This window comes from Pinus tabuliformis, chromosome 5_1 (genome assembly GCF_031772625.1).
Source record: "Pinus tabuliformis cultivar Carrire ecotype Pingquan chromosome 5_1, CPIR1, whole genome shotgun sequence".
Lineage (NCBI taxonomy): Eukaryota > Viridiplantae > Streptophyta > Pinopsida > Pinales > Pinaceae > Pinus > Pinus tabuliformis.
The window spans coordinates 640,582,370-640,610,000 of NC_142305.1; the positions used below are offsets into that span (position 1 = coordinate 640,582,370).

Here is a 27,631-nt window from a genome sequence, read left to right on the forward strand (position 1 = left end):
CCGATCGACAGGAGGTAGTCCCAATAAGGAAGTTTCCCCAATAAAAGAGGTTTTCATTTGCTAGAGCTGCCTTACAGATCCCTCTTGACCTTCAACGAAACCATAGCCCCAGAACTCTTCCTAGACCTAGATACAGTCCTCAAACTATAGCTATACCTAATAACGCTACAATATAGAAATAAGGGAAACGTTCTCAAATTAATACATTATCATTTACTTACGGTGCACCTGAAAAGTGCTTAGCCCATTTTTGTATGAAAACATATAGAACGATAAGCTTAATAACTGACCCATCTTACGAAACACGTTACAACTGATTCATCATTACCCATCTCACGTACCAATAAGTAATCGCATACAGCGGCATGGGAGACGCCACTGCACAGCATGGGAAGGAAGGGGAAGGGGGCCTACCCCATCTCGTCATACCGACAAGCAAGACTGGCCGTACCACACACACCTTGAGATATGGTAATTTCAATAATGAAAGGTCTATCAAAGGGTAAGCACCGTAGGACCTATACAGGTGGTAAATTTCATACCATAAGGGTGGCCTCTTCATGAGCATGAGACTAATCTTGTTGATTGTAAATTAACAAAGGAAAGGTGGCGTCATTGATCGTTGAATTGAACAACAAACGAATCAATGTTTAGATTTGCCATTAGTATTTGAAATTCATTTATTCCTCTCAGAGTAACTTGTTTCGGATTTGGAGCATTTCATGTAAAATAACAATCTTGTAGAAACCCTTGGCAACATAAATTAATCAAGACAAACTTTGAAGCGTGTTTACTAGGTGGAATGAAAACTATATTCTCTATCAAAATAAACACTAGGAAGGAAGTTGAATAACAATGCTCAAACCTTAACTTGTCGCCAAAAATGTCTTTGCCTGCAAACAGTAAACACATATGTCAAATGACAAGTGTGGGAGGGTATTCAATCAAACGAGCAAGGAGTTTCATCCAAAGATGTCATCCATACGCCATATTCCATCTAAGTCGTCCATCTGTGATCCTGTCACATCGATGGGTCAGAGAGTTGAGTTGCAGGTGGGACATGTAACCCAGGTCCTAGCTGTCAAGGATTCCAAATGTGACATCCCAAGGGGGTCATAATGGTAGCATGCTTGACTTTAGGCCAAAATGTTGTTGGTTTGATTCACATGGAATTTAATCTTGATAGTCCACATCTTTATAAAAATAATCACGGGCATAGTAAAATCTTTTCACTATGGAAGGGATTCAAATCATATTGTATGGTAAATATAAAGCATAATTATTATTAGTGGTAAATATGTCTTGAGTTCAAGTATTCACAAGGTAAAGCATAATTATTATTAGTGGTAAATATGTCTTGAGTTGAAGTAGTCACAAGGTTAAACAAGGCAGTGCTCTCATAATATTTAAACATAATTTATTTTCAAGATAAATGAAGCATCTATGTGATGGATATAAATAAGATTTGATTAATTTTTTTGGAGTCTAAAGTTAAGGGTTAGAGTTTTAATCTTTTCATTTATATATAGAAATAAAATGAATGATGATAATAAGAGTATTTTTTCATGTTATTAATCAAAATCACACTTAGAAATGTATACATGGGATATTATCTATATCAGTAGAAATTTGGATTAAAAATCAAATTTTGCTACAATTACCAATGACATTATTCCAACATTGGATTAATAAGAAGTAATAAAAAAATTTAGTATGTAAATTTGGAGGTATATTATAAGTGCCTAAGCATAGTTTCAAGACATCTACGCATTTCAAAAATGCAATTTAAACAACGAAAAATTACAATTTCACAATTAATTGTATTGGTGTATTGCTCAAAATGGACTTTAACTAGTACATATCTCTAGAATATGTTAGTAGTTGGTTGCTCCAAAGATGTGTAATCTCTTTCATATATATATATGAAAGACATGTGTAGTTTATTCTATGTTCAACATGGAATTTGTTTGTGTATTATTGGTATATGAAAGGCATGTCTAGTTTATTCTATGTTCAACATGGAATTTGTTTGTGTATTATTGGTATGTTATTCAAAAAATAGATATGTAATTCATCCTATTCCCATGAATTTCATGCATATGTATATACATATATGGAGAAAAAATAGATTCATCTTAACAAAGATCTATCAAGTACCCAGAGGAATCTATTAAGAAGTTTGCACTTCAGAAGATTTGATCCATATTAGCACTTGATAAATCTAAATTAAGATGGATAAATCTAAATTAAGATGGATTTACTTAGTGTATCCAATAAATAAACCTTGTGTGTTAAATTTTGCGATTATGAAAGTTATTTATGAAAAAAAATAAAAATAGATGATAAAAATAAAAATATCGTAAAATAGATTTACATTAGAGTATCCAATAAATAAACCTTGTGTGTTAAATTTTGTGGTTATGAGAATTATTTATGAAAAAAAAAATAGATGATAAAAATAAGAGTTTTTTTAAATAGATTTACATTAGTGTATCCAATAAATAAACCTTGTGTATTAAATCTTGTAGTTATAAAAACTATTTATAAAAATAAAGAAAATTAAATGATAAAATAAGAACATCTTTTATTGTAAAACTTGTATAAACTTGCAAATTAACGCTTTCCATCATAATTACCAAATTCAGTCCAATTGAGGTGAACAATTCAAAGATAAGACATTTCATTTTAATTCAATTCAACCATTAATACATTAAATTTGATTTGAACGAGTGAAACCATTAATTCAGCCATTCATGTGATTTGAACGAGTGAAATAATTAATTCAGCAAGTCATCCAACTGCTTTTGCTATTGCTTCTGTTGTTGATGATATTGTTGTGTCGAAGTTACGCGGGAGGGAAATGATTTGTAAGGTTCCCATCACTCAGAGATAGAATTTCTATTTGCACTCTCAAACTAGGGAGAATGCGTAGAGGGAGCGGCTGGAAAAAATGAGCAGCATCATTAAGAGGTTGAGAAACCCAGCTATCGGCTCGGTCGTCTCTGGCTAACACTATCCTCATGGGGTACTGAAATCCAAAACCAAAAAAGACCACAACATTATATATAAAGGGAGTCGTCTAATGAGGCTGAAGAATTGTTTGGATTGTCAAAAATCGCCGGAATTTCGGTAAATAAATTTCAAAAAAATTGTAAAGGCAGTGTTTTAATTGTGTTTTTGATGATGGAAATAGATTCAGCACTATAGCCAGCGAAATATCTGACCCTGATGGCTGTAAGTAGGTGAGTAGCAATAGTAGGCGGGGTATGGAGAGAATAGGGAAGTAGGTGGCTCCTCCTAACGAGTCAAAAGAATCTAGTCTGAAAGGGATTGATGTAATTAGGTGTACTGCGGCTGCTGCTTGTTCTCTTCCTCGATCTAGGAACCCGCCCCCAGACACTTAAAATTTTGAAGTTTAACAACTATAACTTAGATTTACAAAATCTTTACCAGATTTTCTCTAAATATGACGGGAGTTTCTATAACTTTCTGGATAACTCCTCCACCTTGTTAGACTACACGTAGACTGAGGAAAATAGTCAGCCACCTTTCTCATTAATAAATGAATTACAAAAAAAAAGCCAAAAAAAGGACTTGGGTCTGGGTGTGCTCCTCCTTCTGTCTATATTTGACTCCAGAAACTTACATTGACTGGACCAACAGAATCAATATGATAAACAACTACTTAAATGTCAGTTTCAACTGGATCCACTAGGAAGGCTAATCTACTGGACAGATTTTACGTTTGGGTTATTAATTAACAAGCATGATTAAAAACTGGGTGGTTACATTAGTTTATTAATTGGGAGTTTTTTATGTCCATATATAAAACATGGTGAAAGATAATGATGAATACTTACTTTCCGGGGGATTTGTTTTTATTTTATTGATGAATACTTCAACATCAGGATAAAAATAATTAAAATCTGACTATTTTGAGAAAATAAATAGTATAATCTTGTCAGAAGTAGTTCCAAAGGAGAGACCAATCGAATCGTTCTTCACGGACCGCAGTTGCAATGTCTTTCGAAGAGACCAGTTGGCCTGCGCACCTCCACTGACCACAAGCTATGGGTTCGGCGTATCCCTCGGGCTACTGTACATGAATACTCCACTAGAATCTGACCATGTATTTGAAGACGTAGGCCACGTGCTATGGCTGCTTCTAAATCCTCAGCCCAAGTAGATTCAAAAGTGTAATAACAAGGATTATCTTTATTTAATAAAAAGGATTATCTTTATTTAATAATAAAGATATTTCATTCATAGGCTGTGACCAAAATATGGTATGAGTATGTTATTTTAAGTGAATTATTCTTAAAATATTATAATTTAATATAATGATTAATATTGTCGGGCCAGTTTAATTAGTGATCAAATTCAAAGCTTAAATTATTTTAATCAAACCAACCGACAAAAAAATTGGAAAAAAAAAATAATATTAATAAAAGTGTTTTAAATTCACTTTAATTTTGTTGAGTTAAAAGGACAAAAAGATTGATATTTTAGTTAATATTTTGAAATTTAAATGTATTCTGAATACATGATTGTAATGGGCAATCTAGGACTTCTCATCTTCAATATTTTTGGAAGTATATGATTGTGATGGGAAATCTAAAATATAAATTTTCGTTTTCAATCTTTTTGGAAAGTTACACTCTTTTTTTTAAGGGGTTTTGGGAATTGAGTAAATCTCATTGTCATTATGGTGCCCAAGAGAATTTGTTTTTACTTTAACAATGCTTATTTTCTTATCCATACTAAGATAGAAAGATATTTTTTGTTTTCAATATTTGGGTTAATCACTGTTTTATGGTATCTTAATTTCATTTTCCCCTCTAGCTTCTTATCACACCACATTTTTTCCTTTTATTATAGCCATGCGCTCAACTAGTTTAGATCACCAGGATAGAATAAGGTGTATTTTACTTGATTGTGAGATTATAAGCTATAAATTACTTTATATTTTATCTTCTTCAATGGCCTAATAATTGACAAATTTATAATAATCTTTCCACTCCCTTTTAATCTTTTTATCAAATTTATAATAATATTTCCACTCTCTTTTGATTTTTTGTCATTCTATAATTATATTTGAACTTGTAAGAAATATTCATTCCAAAATATTTATAAAAAACACTTTTTCTAAATTCTAAATTGATATTGTCATATATCAAAATGTCATACATAATCTTTTCGAATTGATAGTTAATCATACCCATCTTAAATTTTGGAAATTTGGAAAAACACAATACTTAAAAAATACTATATAAACTAATAATAATATATAATAAATAACATAAAAAAAAATTAAAAAAACACAATACACAATTTTTTTTATTTAAAAATAATAATAATATATAATAAGTAACATCAAAGTAATAACCATACCATAACATCAAAGGAAAAAAATACAATAACTCATTAATTTAATTTAGAAAGTTGTAGCACCTTGAAAATATATCAAAGTCCAAGCATTCAAGTTAAATTGCAACTGTGACCATAATTAATTTCATCAGTGAAAATTTCATTCATAAATGATAAAAGTTTTTATGTCGGAGATAATGGAGGGAACGCCATAAACTTTAGTAACGGATGAATAAAGAATATTTTTAAAATTTGATAATTATTGAAGGTAAAGTAAATTGTTTATAAAATATATGTTAACGATAAATAATTAACGAATAACACTATAATTTTTCTACGGGTCATTGTAATTTAAAACACTAATTAAAACTCATAATTGGCAAATTAAAATTTATGATGATCAATTTAAAACACTCATTAAAATTTATAATCGGCAACTTAAGATCTATGATGACCAGCTAATAATATATTTCAAAACTTTTCTTCGCCATCCCATCAAGATCTTTACCAAAATTTAACGGTTCCACGAATATCGTTGACCTCGTCCGCCCAACCATCCAATAATGCAGTGCTGCTGTGACAGAGGACTTCCTCGGTGGACTCGGCTATAAATAGTGTGCTGCTTCGCTCCCCGTTATAAGTATTCACTGTCTGGCTTTCATCATAGGACGATATAATTACATAAATTCTGCTCCGATGGTTTCTTCATTCATGGCTATGGATGGGCCGAGCGTAGCGCACTTGATGATGATGGCACTCATACTCGGTCAGAAATTCCGCCATTCTCGTCGTATGTAAACTCTGACTGATAAGTTTGGGATCTTATATTTGTTGTTTGTGTTGTTGCAGGGTGCACTGGAGTAAGCGGGACGACGTTCACACTGGTGAATAGCTGCAACAAGACGATCTGGCCGGGCATCCTGGCAGCAACCAATGGGGCGTCCCTCGCTGGCGGCGGCTTCGCCCTCCTTCCCAACCAATCGTCGCCAGCGCTGGACGCACCAGTCGGCTGGTCGGGCCGCTTCTGGGGCCGCACAGGTTGCGCCTTCAATGCCTCAGGCGCCGGCTCCTGCACGACTGGGGACTGTGGACGTGGCCTCAAGTGCGAAGGCGCCGGTGGGGTGCCGCCGGTTACCCTGGCGGAGTTCACACTCGATGGTAGCGGCAACAAGGATTTCTACGATGTGAGCCTCGTCGACGGCTACAACGTCCCGTTGAACATCACCGCGGAGGGTGGCACCGGAGACTGCCGGGCGGCTGGATGCGTCGCTGATCTTCTGAGCAGCTGCCCGAACTCACTTATCATCGCCGACAATAAGGGGCAAGTGATTGCCTGCAGGAGCGCGTGTGATGCGTTCAAGTTTCCAGAGTACTGCTGTACTGGCAGCCATAACACTGCTGACACGTGTCCTCCTAACGATTACTCGAAGGTTTTCAAGGCCGCCTGCCCAACAGCGTATAGCTACGCTTACGACGACGCCACCAGCACTTTCACTTGCAGTGATGCTAATTACACCATCACCTTCTGTGGGCAAACTTAGATCGTATCAACTTCTCTGTTTTTCTGCGTCAAAATCTTTTCGGAGGTTTTCTTACACTTGGCCTCCGCCTCCGCCTCCGCTGTTGTGTTATTAGTCAATAATTGCATTACCTTTCTCTCGGCTGCCGACGAAGAGCATCTTCCGGTTATTGACAAGCCCGTCTGTTGTGTAGTGTAAAACATAATTATCTCCACCTATATTAGCTATCATGTATCACTCAGTATATGAAGCTTGAATTATTTGCACTACTTTATCTCTATGAAGCTTGAATTATTTGCACTACTTTACCTGATTTTGCTCTTGAGTCGTTTTCTAAAATTCCCCTTGTTCCGTAGCCTAGTGGTACACAAACCTAGACTGAGTAATACTCTCCATCCTGTGCAAAATTTTATTAGAAATTTTCTTAGAAAATGGAAAACGCATCTTGAGTTATTACATTAAAATAACAAATATTTACCAAAATATAAATATGAGATTTTATAATTAGTATTTGTATCAGAGGTTGCAAAGGAAATACCGTAAGGCATAAATTGAGGAACAATGACGATACAAGAATAGGAAAATTTAAATAAGATGCATAGATATAACAGAAAAGAAATTCTATGGTTGTCCATGATTAACTATGAATAATATCGGTAGTGTGTAGTACCACAAATAAAAAGGTACTCCGGTAATGGTTTGGTGATTCCGATCCAATCTTATGTTCATTGAAAATTATTTTCAAATCAATAGCATACACCTTTTTAAATGAAACTGATCAATTAAGATTTGCAATTTTAGGAATTAGCCTCCGTCATATGTATTTGTTAGTTTTTGTCATGCAGAGCCACAAAATATGGAGGCTCGATAAAGATTTTTTTTATGTAAGTGCATAAGAGCTTAAAACTCTAGCAGAAAAAATGCAGAAGAATGAATCAAGCAAATGAAAAATGCTATTCAATATGAGTTTTTTTTTTTTTTTTAATTATATACTTAAGAATATTACATAACATGTTTCAAGCAATATATTAATTCACATATGTTTAATATGTTTAGAAACAAAATGTCATTCTAAGAAAAAACAATTATAGAACATGTAAACTATGATGAATTGGTCCTTAGCTCATCTGAAGTGATGCTGGAGTTAATGAAATGGGGAATTTTTTTTACAAAACTATGAGGGATATAATGGAACAAACATATAGACACACTTTCCACTTACAATACAAAAATAATTTCATTGATTCCAAGAACCAAGCTATATTTAAGTTATAGGAAGCGTTTCGAGAGCAATGGTCAATAAGATAGCAAATACATAAAAAAAAACAAAAAACAAAAAAGAATCATTCAATAATTAATATTCCTAATTAAAAATATCTTCTAAACTTTATGTATCTATTACTATAAAGAATTCATTTATTAATATCAATTTTGTTATATTTAGTTTTCATATATCAATATAAAAATAGTTTATTATTTAATATCAATTTTTTTATATTTAGTTTTCATATATCAATATAAAAATAGTTTATTTTTTTTTTCCAGGAAGATTATGAAAATCCCATAAGATCAACGAGCTGATATCTGAAACATGCTAGTAAGAATGCCCAAAAAATGTACAAAGAGATGGTCAAAGAAATGGACATAATTGTATCACTGGAGGACCCATCTTCACAACAACATGCTTCAATTAAAAAATGTACAAAGAGATGGTCAAAGAAATGGACATAATTGCATCACTGGAGGAGCCATCTCCACAACAACGTGCTTCAATTATGTGTAATCATTTATTTTTTCTATTAGATTCATATAAAAAATATTTTAGCATTAAAGATTAATTTTCAAGTATTTTCTTGTAGAAAAGAAAACAAAATGGAACTCACTCAACACATAAAACAAGACGACAAAGAAGAAATGGGTTGATATCAAAGTTTGTGAGTAATTTTTAATATTTACTTATAACAACTTAAGGTTTCATTTTTGTATATTTTAAGTTGTTTTATAGAAACCATCATTGAATTTATTCAAATAGGTGCTAACATAAAAAAGAAGAGTCATTAGAAGAATTGATTGACATTGGGTTAAATATGGCTTGTGAGTATATGTTATCATATTAAAAATTAATTATGGAACTTGTAAGTATATATGTTGTTTTACTTTTCTGAGTTTATAATTAATAGAAAAAAATCCTTCATATTAAATCTATGATTTATTATGGGGTATAAAACTTGCAGGAAATAAAGAGTTGTTGAAACAAGGAATGAGATTTGGTTTTGAATAAATGTGTGAAATTGAGGACTCAATTCTTGCTATGGTACATTTCTTTTCGATTTACACTGATGAATATTATTTATTTCAATTTTCATTATTCTCACCAATGTAGATACACTCGTCACACTTTATTTTTATGTTTTTAGATGGAACTTGAAGAAAATGAAAACAATCGATGTAATAAACAAAACATTCATAGCTCAAGAAATGATAACAACATTCGTAGCTCAAGAAGTGACAACAATTCCAGTGAAGAATGATGATCTACTTAGATATCAATGCTTGTCGTTTTTTTTTGGAATAATTGTTTGTGAAAATCAGTCATTTGGTTTAATGTAATGGACATAGTGTCCCAATTGAAGGACACGTGGTTACCAATAACTATCCCATTTTGTATGACAAAGAGTCTCTTATTCATATATAATAAAATACATTTTATTTTATTCTATTAGATTGTCCAATGTCATTGTAAAATGTTACACCATTGATTAATATATGGATGATTAAATATTATAATGAAGAGATGTGAAATCTCATGATATAACAAATTAATACAAACATCATATACAAATGCACTAATCAAAATTTAAGTTATATGAATATTGTTATAAGATATATGTAGATTTTTCGGTAAATAACGGATTTAAAATATCATAATAATTTCACTATCATAGATAGATGTTTCTAAAAAACATGAAATGGATACTTCAACATCATATATTAATGCGCACCACTCTGAATATGATTTTTTCAACAACAATATTTACAATAACAAAAAATGGTATCGTGGTTCATTTGTAAAATAAAGAAACACTAGGAAGATATACATTTCATGCATCAATGTGATTCTCCTTCAACGCACCGGTACATCATTACCTTTGACGCACCTGTGGGTTAGATTACATAACAACACTAGTACTACAATATTTATTTTTCTTGCCCCATTTCCTTTTATAAAAGGTACAACACGAGGGATTTTTCAAACACATAAGAACCATACATTATACATCTGAAGCATAGAGTTGTTTATACAACTCTTTCTTGCTCCATTTCCTTTTATAAAAGGTACAACACGAGGGATTTTTCAAACACATAAGAACCATACATTATACATTTGAAGCATAGTGTTGTTTATACAACTCATCGACACCAATGCATACCCATTGCATTCGAGAAGATAAAAGCACTAGCGTTGCAAGTTTTGTTTGTCTGCCATGGTGCCCTTCATGAAAAGTACTTCTTGGAGTGCTTTTTAAGACATAAGCACTGGTTTTAGGTTTTTCTCTATGTTCCTCTATCTCTCTGTCTCTCTCAACCTCCCAAATTCTATGTCCCTCCATCCCTCCGTCTACCTCCCCTTCTCTCCCTTTTCACTCTTCTCTCTAGAATAAGATGCATACTATATAATTGGAATATAACAATTATATAACAATGCAAAACATCAAACCTACAATAAAAATGTTTATAGAAATATTTAGCATAAACTAAATAATTACTAAATCTTAATAACAATTACATGAATTTGATATTTATTTTATAATAAACCTTGCTTTTAATATATATATATATATATATATATATATATATATATATATATATATATATATATATATATATCAACTACTTACAAATAAATATTAATATTAAATACTTACCCAAAAAAAAGAAGAAAAAAGCTTTAACTTGTGCCAGTCTTAATCTATATATAGAAAACGTAACCTAGATACATAGAGCAATTTCTTCAACTCACTTCGCTCATATGACACATTACCTATCGAATTTGGCGCGCTCTCTTATAAAGAGATGAATAATAATTTATCAAAAAGAATAATATTAAGTAAATAAACATTAGATATTAATAACGTTTTATGATATTTAATATATAATAAGAATGGTGTACGAGAAATTTATATGATATTACAATGAAATTATAATATAAGTTATAATGAAGTTATAATAATGATATAACAACATAATGATAAAATGGGGTTAAATTATTTTCTAAAATATGGCTATGCATTAAATTATGGGTAAATTAATTTTTTAAAACAACGAAAAAGCATAACCGTGTACATAAATGGTCACTACCTAAATCAATTAAATGGATCGAGGCATCCACTAATAGAGCTTCACATAAACACATAACATGTGTAAAAAAACATTAGGAAGTCCAAAAATATGTACACACAACATCCCATAGAAAGCATGTAAGAAAACCACCAAGTCCATGTCCACTCACTAAAAGAGTCTACTCACTAAAAGAATAACGTTTAAATTTATTATCATTCTCTTTATCTTTAAATTTATTAGTTTATTTTGTTCAATGGGCTCATTAAAAGAGTATTCACTAAAAGAATAACGTTTAAATTTATTATCCTTATTTTTATTTTTAAATTTATTAATTTATTTTGTTTAATGGACCGCAAGATCAAGTAACGTTTAAATTTATTGTCATTATCTTTATCTTTAAATTTATTAGTTTATTTTGTTCAATGGGTTGCAAGATCGAATAACGTTAAAATTTATTAATTTATTTTATTCAATAGGATGCAAGATTGTATGATTAACGGTTATTAAATAAATATATGAAAAAATTTATGGTAATGTTTAGTCATATTTATTAAAATTAAGAAAAAAATATTTGATTACTATTTTAATTTTAAAACATATAAATAAATATAAATTCAATTTAACCAATAACTAAAAGATGAAGCAAAAATATGTGACCATTTTTCCTTATTCATAAGTTGTCTGCTCACTAGTGAGGGTAATAACTCCCGCATTTGAACCTTTATCCAAAAAAACACTTTCACATACAAAGCATCTTCTGTATTCATTTTTGGCCAACATGCTGATTTATTTTAATCCATTTTGTTCTAGAAAACAATAAATAAAACACATGTTTAAGTTCTCTTTTATATATATATATACACTCCGAGGAAAAAAACCATTTGACACAAGAATTAAATCTTATGAAAGAAATGGAAACAAAAAATCCAAATTATTCTCATTTTTCAAAGTATAAAACGCTACCAATGAAATCCAAACTCAAAACACAAATATTATAAAAGAAAAATGGAAACTCAAAATATATAGTCACAGTAATTTTTTCATTATGAAAGAAATATAAGCTCAGGCTACAAAATTACATTCATTTTATACAAGTTTTTGAATATTATGAAATTACATTCATTTTATACAAGTTTTTGAATATTATGAAAGAGATAAAATCCTTCTCAAATACATGTACAACCTCATTTTCTAGTGGCTATTAAACATTATGAAAGAAATGCAAACTTATTCCACTGATTATTTTTTAAATTCAAATTGGACTTCCTGTGTCAACTGAGAGATAAAAATATAATCCATGGTCATCTAAACCAGACCAGAGAAGCCAAATAAAAAACACACAATTTAGACATTTCAGACCAACAACTGTATACAAATACCATCTGACGTCATCCGAACAAGACCAAATTTGAAACCTACAATTTCCACTTCCCCGATAAAAGCAGACATACAAATATGATCCAAGGTCTTTTGAACCAAATTCAAATAATACAATTCTTATAAATTTAAAACATACTGAACCTACAATTCTTACAATTCCAACTGAACCTATTTAAAACATACTGAACCTACAATAATAATACAATTGTTATAACTTTAAAACATACTGAACCTACAATTCTTACAATTCCAACTGAATTACCCAATGGTTTAACCGGTTGAAATTCCCTCGAAACAACCCATCCCTCTTGGTAGAAATGGAGTTAAGATGGATCTATTAATCACTCCCTTTAAATAAGATATATTCCATATGAATATGGATTGTTCTAAACCTAGAGCTCAAAAACCACCAGTAATTTGACCTAGTCATGTTTATCTTAATTGCCCAACAAAAATTAATAAAATTAATATCCTTAAATTTTATTTTTTATTATTTTAGTTTGAAATTATAAATAAATATCCTTACATTTTATTTTTATTATTTTAATTTGAAATTATTTTGTTTCAAAATGAAGTTATTTTTATTTTATTTTGAATTAATAAAAATATTTAAAAGAAATTACAACAATAAAAAATAATTAGTAAAAAATTATTAAAATAACATATTGCATCGATGCTTGAAACTAAATTAAGAAAATAAAAAATAAGGAAAATTTAAATGACAATTTTACCAACTAAATTTTAAAATTACAATTTAAATTAAACCAATAGATCATTCTTCTTCAGCTGGCATTAACCTATAGAATCATATGAAAAATTATTAAAATAACAAATTGCATAGTTGCTGCTGGAAACTAAATTGAAAAAAAAATGATGAAAATTTAAATCATAATTTTACCAACTAAATTTTAAAATCACACTTTAAACTAAACCGATACACCATTCTACTTCAGCTAGTGATAACCTATACAGTGTGTCATGTCATTCATTTTGGGCTGGTATACAAACTCCACGTATATCAACATAAATTAATACACAATCATATTTAAAATCCAGTATAACATCATTCTTCTCGAGCTGGATAAAAAAAATTGGAATTTTTAATATATTTATTTATTTATTTCATATTGAATTTGAAACAAAGACTTTATTAAAGCTAAAAGGCCAAACCTTAGAGTTTAAGTTACTGAATTTTTAAAATATTTAAAAAATTTAATACGCAATCGAAGAACAAGTATATGATACAAAGAATTTTTAGCTAAACAAATTTTGGTTTTTAATTTGTTTCAGGTTTAGATATAGATATTTGAATTTGAAAAAAATACTACTAAAGAGACATTTTACTCATTGAGAATGCATTTTGTTGCTCCGGGCCCAAAGCGTTTTGTTTATATAGGGGTCAAACCTTAGGAAGTTAATTGCCAACCAAATATTGATAGGTAAAAATTCAAGACATTCAAAATTACTGACATACAAAGCAAGAACAATTATATGAAACTAATAACAACTTTATCTAAATAGTTCAGTTATACAATGAAGTCCACTAAGAAAGATAAATAATTACAGGTGTCAGCGTAATGAGAGATTGGCATACTTCTTCTTCACACTGATACTGAAAATTAAAAAAAAATGCAGCCGTCATCTGGTTCCTTGCAAGTGCTTTTATGAGAATAACGGTGGATATAATTCAATGCTATTCTGAAAATAATGGTGGATTTAATTTAGTATAATTAAAATTTTATAAAAAAATAAAGAAAAAAAAACCATACAATCCAAGCAAATGTAAATTAAGTGGATAATGTTTTATTGGAAAATACCAACACAACTTAAGAATTTAGAGAAAATGCAATTCAAGCGAATGAAACTTCATTCCAGATGGACAACACAGGTACACATAAAAATATGGCATTACAAAGTTATTTGGATTGCAAGCTGGGCAAATGCAATCTTCAGTGGATTTCAATTAGTATCTATGCTGATGTAAAACTAAAATGGAAAAGAAATTTGCATATAATCATCATGTTTCTACAAAGCAGATAAACAACGGATAGTATCTTTGGGCAGTCACAGTAAGTTTTTACAGAAGGAAATACTATTGTTAGTTCCAGAGGGTTTTGGCGGTTAATACAATTTATGTGTTAAGTTTTTTTTTTTAGCAATTTATGTCTTACTTTCTATTAAGATTTATGTGTTAAGTTTTTTTAACAACTGTTGTTTGTCTCATTTTATTTTTTAATGGAATAGCAATGATACTATTTTTTTTGCGTGTGGAAAAAAAGGGTAAACCACTGATATATGGGGTTGTATTATATAATGCACAAGGCAGTTGGCATAAGACATATTAAAAAATAAAAAATAGAGCTATCCCATCATCCCCTCACGAATCGAGGGTTGTATTATATAATGCACAAGGCAGGTGGCATAAGGACTATTAAAAAATAAAAAAAAGAGCTATCCCATCATCCCCTCACGAATCGAGAAGAAGCCAGAGAGGAGAAATTTCCACCAGAGAGGAGAAATTTCCTATTAGAAATTTCCAGTGTTAAATAGGGCTGAACCCTCCAAAAGACCAAAGAGTTGGGTACAATTTCACTATCCTTTGGCAACATTGCAAGAGGGAGCAGAAGAGCCCATAACTCTTGGAAAAATGCAGAATGGAAAACAAGCTTGAAACTATTGTGCAACGGATGACCAAGCCAACGAATTAAAGGAAACAGAGGCAACTGTATGGAAAAAAATATTTAAAAATAAAAGTAAAATTTGTGGATTGTGTTGAAAAATTGAAAGTTGAGATTACCATTCCTGTATTTGTTGTAAGAAAGAAAGGCTTGGATGCTGCATGCATATAATTTGATTTCCTTGTTAATTAAAACATACCACACCATCTATAGTGTTTATTTAGCACCTGTATGTGCCCATGCATTTTTCTGTCTTTGTTAATCAAAATAGACCACACCATCTATATTGTTTATTTACCATGCATCTTTTCTGTCTTGTTAATTAAAACATCCCACACCATTTATATTGTTTATTTAGCACCTATATGTGCCTATGCATTTTTTCTTTGTCTTTGTATCAATGTCTGTTGTTATGAACCGAGAAAGTTGTAATACGACATGAGGATGATGTTTCATCCTACACCGCAATGTGTTTATGATAAACCCACCACCTAACTTTATTTTGGGCGCTATACATTTGGGCATATATCAATCCTCCTATCCATACAAAATAGCTATCATGGAATACAACAAAATTTGGCACAAGGCATATAGCTTTTTATATTATTGTTGATGGAATTTAACACCGAAAATCTAGAACACTATAATTGAGATTCAGCCTAAAAAATAACTTGATGACAATAACCAACTCATAGAAAACATCAGATATGCGGAGAAATTAATAAATACAGAAATCCTACCCTCACAACCCAACCCATAATTGTAAGAAAATGAGAGTATTGAATAATGGATAATAATATATCTACAGCAATAGTAGAAGACTAGAATGAGTTAAATCACTTAAATCAATTTCCTTGAGCCAAATCTTGAGAACATTCATCTAAACATAAACGTCATGACAGTTGAAACTTTTGACAGGAGTTCATCTAGTTTAGTAAACAAATCCAAAAAATGCAATTGTGCAGTTAATTGCTGCAACGAGATCACATGATATTCCACCTGAATAATTTGGTCTTCTGCAAAGGTGGCAACTGCATAGAGAAAGCACAATTGCAAGTTAACGTTGTGATTGCCAAATGCATCGTAACTCAACCGTAGGCAATCATACAATTGATGAGATGAGCCTACCTGCTCGTGGCTATCAGATATTGGAAACCTGTGGGCTGCAAATTCCCACTCTTGTGGATGAGTTGTGGCTGCCATTGCCCTCCCCACAGCTTTAATAGCGAGTGGAAGCCCTCCACAGTTGGCGCACACAACCTTTGTCGTTTTCTCATCTATATTTGCTGAATGGTTTCCATTGTTATATGGAAAAGGATGAATAGAAAATAGCTGCTAGTTGTCTTCTCCTACCAAATCCCCCATTCTTATTACAGATGTCTCTGCAACTCTAATTTCTGACAGGACTCTGCGATTTCTTGAACTTACAACAAGTCTGTAGTTGTCATGGTGGGTTAACAGCAGCAAAACCAATTCCCCCATCAACTGGGAACCATCTCTCCAAACATCATCCAAAAATAAATATTCATGACCCTCAATTCTATCTAATTTTATCTTTGTAAGTGTGGCTATTTGCATACACAATTCATTTCTAAGTTTTGTAAAAGATGGATTATTGGAAATAGTGAGCCAAAGCAATAAGTCATCTCTGAAGAGATTTCTCACCTTTGCATTGTTGAAGACTCTTTTGAGGAGGAGGGTTTTGCTAAAGAGAGCTCTTGTTGTTTTCCTGTGATCTGGGGACTCTTGTTGTGTTCCTGTAGCCCGTTGAAAAAATGCAAGGAAGAGGCTACCACGCCCTGGGCAAGGAAGAGGCTACCATGCTCTGGGCAAGAACCTCCGTATCATCTTTTTTCCTATGGCTTATCAGTGTACCCAATTATAACTAACAATACTGAATTTTAATCTCGTCACGGTACCAAATTATAACTGGAAATACCTGATTTTAATCTGATGATAGAGGTTATTTCAATCATCACATCAAAATCAACATTGCACTACTGTACACGTGGCATATAGGAATTTCATTTCAAAGAGGAACATCTTACTACATAATTATTCATTATTAAAAATGAATTTAATATGAATTAAAATTATTCATATAAAAAATGTATAATTTTTTTTATAAGATATAATTTTTTTCTATATAATCAAAATTTTGAGAGAATAAGTTTTGATTGGAAAATAAAAGCAATTCGATATTAGAATATTTCTTAATCCTTACATTGATTTATAATATTTTTAAATGTCTTTATTTCTATTTTATTTCATCATCGAAGTACCACACTACATCATAATTCCAATTTCTACATCATAATTCCAATTTTATATAAATTATTTGTTTCTGTGTTTTTTCTCTATATACTTAATGATGAACATGCATCATCGAAGTACCACACTACATCATAATTCCAATTTCTACATCATAATTCCAATTTTATATAAATTATTTGTTTCTGTGTTTTTCCAATTTCTACATCATAATTCCAATTTTATATAAATTATTTGTTTCTGTGTTTTTTCTCTATATACTTAACGATGAACATGGAGATGGCTGAAAAGCCGTCTCTTCTAAAATAAGAAAATAAATTGTGACATATTTGTTAATATGTTATTCATTTCGTAACAATCTGGCAATTATAGATTATTAATTCATTTTTCATTTTCTAACAACAATATAGGTTATTATGCCATCAATTCCACATAATTCTTTGATCTCTTCCTCAATCGTGTTTTAAAATTAATGGAATGAATATTTGGAAAGAATAAGATCCCAAAATGAATATTTGCAATAGTCACCCTGAACTTGTATAAATAGTTCTTATCAATTTGTTATTAGTCTCTAAATCAATTTGCTTTTCACTACTGAGTAGATGAGATTTGAGTATATATATATATATATATATATATATATATATATATATATATATATATATATATATATATATATAACTAAAAATCAATTTTTCATAGTTTTATTGGTTCATATTTTAAAGATTTTATTTCCGTTTTCATGATAAGTATATTGGAGAATAATGAAAAATAGTTGTTTTTTTAGTTAATTCTATACAATTCTCAAGATTTGTGCAACTTTCTTGACTATCATTACTCTCAATGGTTCCTTCTACATAATTCATCTCAACCATCAACTAACCTTAAAACCTTATTTAGATAACTGATTAACCTTAAAACTTTATTTAGATAACTGATTAACCTAATAAGGGGATCATAACAAAAATGTGCCATCACATCTAATATTTTGTTTCCCATATATTCATTAATGGCTAGTTTTTGAGAAATAAACTAGTTGTTTAATATAGTGGTTATTTATTATTATTTGATTTTAATAAAGTAATAAATTAATATCACATTTTAAATATTATTTTCTAAAAACTCGTAATATTTGGTTTTAATAAATTAATTTAACTATTATTTTTCAAAAACTAGCTGTTTAATATTGCGGTTACTGAATAATATTTGTTCTTAATATATTAATAAATTAATATCATAATTTAAATATTACTGTTCAAACATAGCCGTTACTTGAAATTATGTCTTTACATTGCTCTCTATTTAAACATTTGCCATGGTTTGCGTCTTCATTTGGTCTGATGATGAACCATACTTGTTGGTTCAAACACTTCTTGGTTCAAATGCGTCCGCCAAAAATTTCTCTTTATGTAATTTCTAAAAAAAACTTTGCTTAATTCATTATGGATCACATAAGCTTGAATACAGAAAATATTTTTTACATTTATGTTCTTATGTACTCTTTCAAGATAACTAGATTATAAAGATCACCATAAATTTATATTATTTTAATTATAACGGGTAGTTTTATGTTTTATATTTATTTTAATAATAATTCTATTTTATATTATTTTTATAAATATTTTAAAATTACAACCGTTATTTTTTAATGTAGATTTTATGAATTTGTAATACAATAAATTAATACTCTCATGTATAAGTAATCTAGCAATAATATAAAATCATGAATTATTTTATGAATTTGTAATATAATAAATTAATACTCTGATGTATAAATAATCTAGCAATAATATAAACTCATTCCTTAGTTCATGAATATTTGTAGTTTAATTAGGTTTTTTATTTAATATTAGGATATATAGAAATTTTCATTAATTTATGAATACTTTTAGTTTAATTAGTTTTTTATTTAATATATTCTGATATATATCATGACATGCGTATAAAAATAAATTAATATAATATATTAAAATGGAATATTTTTAAATAATGATTTTCATTAAAATTAGTATTATGAGTTGAGGATTTTAGTTAGGGTGGTTTAGTGAAAAATTTATTTATTTAATTTACTAGTTTGTTATATTTATGAAATAGTTGTATTTACAATAATAGTTATATCTAGCCTAATAATCTTTTTTTTAGTTAAAAAAAAAATTAGTACTATGTATATAACTTTGAGACATCACTAAGTAATGTTTATATATATATCTATTTACATTATCTCAATTTAAAATTTCTTGTATATGTTATATGTCATTTACTCACATAAATTTAAATTTTTCCGTGTGGAATATACATATTTCAATCCATTACATCATAGGGTCAAAATCATCACATCAAATCTCATCATATCCCTAATGAAAATTGAACTTTGGTTGGGAGGGTCTTAATTATATCATTAATGGAAATTGAACTTGAACTTGAAGGTCTTAATCATTTCTCCAGTCCACACAATATAAATCCAATGGAATAAGGCTAATAATTTTCCACATATTCATACTTATTCTCAAATATTTATAACACTAATATACAAAAAAAAATTACAAATTATATTATTTACTTGATTTTGTTATTATATATAAATTTATTTTTTTACTTTTAATATATACTTTAGATTTTTTTTATTCATTTATATTTATATTTTTCATTTTATTTTACATATTAAATTTTAATAATTACGAAATAGTTAATATTTTTATATGTAATATATACTTTAGATTTTTTTTATTCATTTATATTTATATTTTTCATTTTATTTTACATATTAAATTTTAATAATTACAAAATAGTTAATATTTTTATATGTAATAAAATTTTGATATAGTTGGTTAGTTAATGAAGATATTTATGATATGAATATTTATAAAAATATTTAAATTTGTATCTTTATGTTTATTATAAAAATCTCAAAAAAACAAATAAAAGACGTTTTAAAGTAATTTTTTTATATTTAAATATTAAAGTGTTTTTCTGGAATAAATTCTCTTTTTGTTTTTGTTATTTTGGCATAGGCCATCAGATTAAGCGTTAGAGGATTGAAATATTTGTTAGGTTTATTTTAAGAATCTCAAAAAAAAAAAAACCATTTTTAGGATTTTATTTTTTATATTAAAGGGTTGTTCTCGATTAAACTCTCCTTTTGCCTTTCTTGTCTTAGCGTAGTTTATCAAATCAAGTGTTAGAGGATTGAAATGTTTCCTTCGATTGAACTGTCAATTCACTAAACTCGTCTCTTTTGTTGTCTTCGCAGAGGCCATCATATGAAGTGTTAGAGAATTGAAATGTTTCCTTCGGTTGATTCACGTGAGCTGTCAATTCACTAAACTCCCTTCTCATTTATGTATGGGAGAACATGCAAAAATGTTCTCCCTTCTTCGAAATATTGCGAGGTATCCCTGACCATATCTCGTTCTTTTGTAATTTTTATTGGTTCGTACAGTATCACTGTCAAAGGAAGTTGACCAGATCATTCGGCACCTTATTTACTTAATTTTTTTCCTCTACCAGGGGTCAACGTAGATTCTCGTCCCTGAGCAGATAGACAGGTAATTCGGCACTTTATTTACATATTCTTTTCCTCTACCAGAGGTTAGAATTTTATTCTTTTCTTTTTTCAGTACCCAAAAAAGGCAAGATTTTGTATTTAATATCGGATGAGTTACACATTATATATAGTCTGTCTGAAAAATGAACTTAAAATTTAGACTTAAAAGTCTATAAGCAATCCTCATCATAAACTTTATCTCCTCAAAACATGCACGGAGGGAAGAGAAGCAGAGAAATGTGATTAAACATTGCACAATGTATGAAATCAGAAAAGATGACTAAAAGTTTGGCAAGAGATAGATAAAACCCTATTGTATGAACATCGTTTGTAAAAATGTAAAGCATGCATTGTGAAGGAACCATTTGCCAAGACTCAAAGAACAGAGGGAAGAGCAAGCTAAGGTTTTGCAAATGGGGTAGCAAGCTAAGTGGGCTTGATTGTGGGGAAAACTCCACAGTTAAGTGCGCTTGACCCAGAGGAGTTCTGGGATGGGTGACCTCCTGGGAAGTCCTGGTTACCGGGTGCAAGCCCCGGAAGTGATGATTGATGCTATGTGATTCGTTCTCCACATTTCACTAGTTTCAATCCCACTTCTTCACCCCTGTGAGCATCACCCGATGCAATGAGTGCTAAGTGAACTATTCAAAAATCATGAGAAATTAGTCAGTTACGACTACCTCTCATGGAAATGGTCATATGTTTGAATGACTTACTTAACGCAGTTGAATCCCAAAAATGATATCTAGATTTAAGGTATTAACTTAAAAAAATAGGATGTGTAAGTTTTCTTAGTGGAGATTTTGATCTGTTTTTTTGAAATAAAATGAACGTGTTTTAAGAAATAAAATAAATAATTATTTAAAATAAAAAAGGTTCGTAAAAAAAAAGAAAGTTATATTTTTTTACATCTCATTTCACCTTAAATATTCTAGATATCAAGCCCAAAAAAAATAAAACTATATTTTCTTATTTTCATTAGATTTTTAGTATTTAAAAATAAAAATTTTATTTATCTATTTAAAGGTTGTACATTTTTTTTCGAAGAGATATGACTTTATTTAAAAATAAATAAATAAAATGATCAAAATTGTTAAAAATAAAATTTTGTTACAATTATGTTGTTTTTATTATTGATTCATAACTAATAGAGTGATAATATTCTTAAATGTCTGAATGAATATTTTATGTTATCTCCCAAATAACATCTTGCTTCAAAATTACAATTTTGGATAAACAATTAGCTTCCATATTTATTTCTTTGTATTCATGATGAAAAGAAAGATGGTTAAAAAACACTCTCAAGCCTTTGACCTTTTCTAATATAAAAAAATACATTATAACATCATTGTTCATCTTTTATTCATTTGATGCCAATATAAGAAGCCAATATAAGAATTTTGAATTGTTAATTCTTTTTTTCATGTGTTATTAACTATATTAGTTATAGCACCATGACTTTATCGTATTATTTGATTCATCCTCTAGTTTTGTTTTAAACTTAATGATATGATTATTTGCAAAGAATAAAATCTCCTTCTTCACATTCAATAAGATCCCCTTCTACCCCTAATAGAAAAAGTATAGAAAGAGTTCTTATAAATTTATTCTTTAAATGTAAAACTAGCCCAGGTATATAAATTAAATGGCTTGTGAACATTGATGTGAGAAAGAAAAACAATTGTGGCAAGATAGTTCACAAGGATTCAAGTTTTAGACTTGGAAGTTAGATATATAATTAAATTTTTTTAATAACCTAAATAATCACACATTTTTATTTATAAAATGCAAACAATAATTTTCATTTTAACCAAGTTATTCTCCTCATATCGTACCATATATCAATTTGCAATTTTTTTGAAAACATATTTTATATTGTGTAGCACCCACTAAAATATATTGCAACACTTCTAACTCTGGGGTTGAATCCATTTACAACATAAAGTAAAAGAGGTAAATATGATTCAAATATTTACATTAGTTTATAAATTAAAATGTATCAAATAAAAATTATTTTTAAAAATTAAATAAAATAAGTGTAAATATGAAATTTTTAATTTATTTAATAAATTTGATTTATAATTAAATTTCAACACAACCTTTTTTTCAGAGAAAAAACCATCATATATTTATATTAAGAAAATATAAAGATCTTCAATACATATCAAGTTTGGATTGAGGCATAAAAATGCCCAGCAACCTTTGCAAAAAATAGATACAGATAGTCCATTGAGGCATAAAAAAGCCCATCAAATTTCAACACAACCTTTAACAATAAATTTTTTTTATATTAAATTAACTATATAATTTTGCATCTCAAAGTCTAAATTTATTTAATGACATTAAAATTTTCACCTAAACTTTTATTATTCAATTAAATTTAATAACTTACTACATTGACATATATTATTGACCATCTATTACATTAGGAGTAATCAATGTTCTTGATAACTACATTTAGACACACAATACATGTTGCAACTGATTTGTTATTCTTTTCCTCAATGATTCATCTTTCATCTATTTTAAGACTCAAATCCCGAAGTGATTCCTTTTACAAAATAAATCAATCTTTTCCTTCACCTTCAAAAATCTCTTATCGCTAGGTATTCCATCTCAGACACCAGCAACATTAATCAATCTCACCAACAAACTTTCTCACATGCACACACATAGTTATTAAAACTCAATTTTGTTTTTGAAGAACGTTGAATAATAATTTTGGTTAATGAAATTTAGTTCTCTTACACTTTGATCATCATTGCATGAATCTCTTATTTTTTTTTGTCTTTATCCTATTCAATTGAGTCTTCTGAATCTGTTCCCCAAGTCTTCTACCGCTCTTCACTTGTTTCTGCTTGAGAAATTGAACTTAACTACTTAAATTTTTCATTTTGGAATTTTACAAGTTTATGCTGAGTTTTTCAAAATTTGACGAGCTCCATATTTAGTTTAACTACCAAATTTGTCTCTTCAAGTAATTATCTTTCCATTTCCACTGCCAACTCATTCATGCCTAGTTTAGTGCTTTAGTGCTCTCCTCTTAAGTTTGACATAACTGCCAAATTCGAAGGATGTCGAATCATTCACATCAAAGCCTGAAGGCTTTCACTAAATGTTCTTGACAACCATATTTAGACACAAAATACGTACTATAACTGATTTGTAATCTGTTATTCTCTTCCTCAATGGTTCATATTTCATCTATTTTTGAACTCAAAACCTGAAGCCATTCTTTTTACAAAATAAATCAATATTTTCATTAAAGACCTTCAACAATATCTCATCACTAAATAGTCCATCTCACACACTAGAAACATCTATCAATATCAACAACAAAATTTCTCACACACGCACACACATACTCTTGAAAACTCAATTTTGTTTTTGATGAATTTTGACCAGTAATTTTGGTTAATGAAATTTATTTCTCTTACACTTTGATCATTGCATGAATCTCTTATTTTTTTCCTTTGTCATATTCAATTTATTCTTTTGAATCTGTTCTCCAAGTCTTATACCGCTCTTCACTTGTATCTACTCGAGAAACTGAACTTAACTACTTAAATTTTCCATTATGGAATTTTTACAAGTTTTAGTGGAGCTTTTCTAAATCTGGCAAGCTCCATATTTAGCTGAACAGCCAAAATTTGTCTCTTCAACTGACTAGCTTGCCATTTCCACTTCCAAATCTTCCATTCCTAGTTTTGAGCTTTAGTTCTCTCTTGTTAAGTTTGGCATAACTGCCAAACTCCATGGTTGTCGAATCATTCACACCAAACCCTGAAGGCTTTCACTAAAATGTTGCCAAATAACTATACGAATCCTTTGCACCATAAGCCTTGATGGCTTATTTACACTACAAACTCTATTCCGTTGGTTTCAAAAGCACATAGTACGTACCAAAACCATGTTTTGGAGTGCTACGAGAATTTCACACAACGACAACTTTTATGTCTCCTGGACTCGTCATCCGGGCTATAACTCGTTTGTGCCTTTTTTTTTCCTTCTGGGGTCAAACCTTCAAGGATCCTAGTCTTGACTTGTCATTTTCTTCTATGGTTAAGTTTCTTGTGCTCCTCATCTCAGCTTTTTTTTCTCCCATTAATGGTTGCTACTAGTTGTGTACCATTCTACCCTAAAGTTCTTCATCACAGAGCTTCTTCCGCCGACCTCCATTGAATTTGTTTAGGGTTTGGGGACTAGGATGATTTGTCTTGGTGGGTCAACCCGATGTACTTGTGGACTAATTAAATGCCATCTGGTCTGAGTTGTCAATCCACATGTTCCTGGTACTTTTATAGTTTGATGTCTAGTCAGCTCAAACAAATCTTTACCTGTTCCCACTTGAAACCTTTCGGGCGAGTCCTTGTGGGTTGTCGACATGTTGATGTCACCAATGCAATGTGGTTCCCTTAGAGTGTGACATTTGTCACCCATATTTTTCCCACTAGCATACTTGAAAGCGTCGAAAATGAATGCCACATGTTCTTAATACTCCCACGTCATGCTGACGTGATCCCCAGCTTCCATCACCTACACGATCCTTCGTTTCTTCTATGTTTTTTACTTTGGGTTAGGATTGCATCATCTCAACTTAAATCAGCTACACGATCCTTCATTTCTTCTAGGGTTTTTCTTCTAGGTCAGGCTTATGTAATCCTAGCTTCAATCACTTACGCAATCCTTCATTTCTTTTGAGGTTTTTCTTGCTAGCAATTTTCTTCTAGGAAAGCTTCTTCTAGTTGAGTTTCTTCCTTCGATAACTATTCCATGTTTGGTTATATCGTAAAATGAACATACTTCAAAGGTCCTCCACGAAAATGAGTTCTACATCTTTGACTTTGGGGTCCTCAATAATGATTGGAAATAAATTTCAATCCAGGAGACCATTTGCAAACAACCACATACCATTGGAAGGATTTTTTATATCTCCATCGATTTGAGTGGGTTCCAAATGCATTTGAGGTGATATTTTGTACCAAAAATGGCTCGAAAGTATCTTTGCCATTATTATCTTTATTTAGCTATTATTTTCATTGTTAGTCATTCTTCTTGCATCATTTCTATTGTTGTGTCCACCATGATCACCTTTCCCGTCAATGAAAACACATTTCTAACAATTGAAAATATGAGTTGAAAAATAAGTTTTTATTTTTTCCCTCTAAAATATGATGATGTAATATAATGTTATTTTATTATTTCCACTATTTTCTTATAATATTCTTTAGGAGGCCCATTTTCGACCTCAAAATTTCTCTAGTAGATATTCCTCTCACATTAGGGCCAAGAGAGAGTCCCCCATCTCATAACTTGATACTTTTATATAAGGTTTCATAGATGATATCTGCCACTTCATGAAAAAAAAATATTTCAGGTAATCCAATAATTCGACTATTAACCTACCCATGTGGCATCCTCTCACCAAGTCCCTTTTACAGATATTTACTTAATTTCTTATTAAAAATTATATTGTCAATCAGTGACACATGATTCCCTATTTCCTCTCCTAGTTGTCCCTTGATTCCCTTTTATAATTCGTATTTGTGTTCATTACTAAAGTCAACTAGTAATGATCAAATTTTGTTCCTCAACTACTCCCTAGTTTATCTCAAGTTGAAATATTAGAAAGAGATCTTTGTGTTGCTCTCTTGCCACATGGAGTTTTTTCATGAAACTAACTTTATAGATAATTCTCTTTATTTAATGATGATAAACTATCATTGGATTAATGTTTCTAATTTAGATCTATGTCCCCTTTCCCTTAGAAAAACTTACAACTATTGGAGCTATTTTAAATACACATTATATACTTAATGCCTGTAAAACATGAGGAGAGAAGAGTTACTCATTTGGTATTTTTTTATAATTATTCATATTCTCCCTATTCCCAAGGTTTGCTTCTGATTTAATTAATTTGACTCTAGAAATTCACTTACTATGTTAGGTGAATTAGTGCTCGTTATTCCATGATCATCAACCCTTAATTTTCTTTCAGTTTTTTCTTCTTGATCCTAAGGGTGACAAATTACTCGTCCCCTTCAAGAACTTCCTCTTGAAGTTCCAAATGGGCCATATTGCTTTCCCTTCGCACATATGTGACTATGAGGGGAAAATTGGGCATGACAATGGAGACCACTGTTATCTCCTATGCTGCCATCCATGGTGAGAGTAATGGTGTTGGGGATAAAGGAAAATCTACCTTGATGCATTCTCCCTAGTAAATCCTCATGAGTGACCCAATACAGGGTCCACGCTCATGCCATTGTGAGGTTCAAGGTGTTTTGGAAAACAACAAACCACATTTTATATTATTATCATAATCTAAAAATGGGGACCCTTTAAATTTCTTAGAATTGAATTTTCTTTAATATTTATTTATAAAAAACCTTTAATTTTATATGTTTATTAATATATTAATCCTAGTGTTTAATTCTATGTATTATTTAAAAATATATATAATAAGGCCTTTGGCCAGAACCACCACAACCGAATTCAATTTCTATAAATCAAAGTGTTGGAGCTTATTC

General features: G+C 30.1%; 1 pseudogene; it reads left to right on the forward strand.

The window, feature by feature from the left end:
• The first annotated feature begins 365 nt into the window (after window positions 1–365).
• Window positions 366–6,908, forward strand: LOC149166613 (pathogenesis-related thaumatin-like protein 3.5 pseudogene; annotated as a pseudogene).
• The last annotated feature ends 20,723 nt before the right edge of the window (window positions 6,909–27,631 follow it).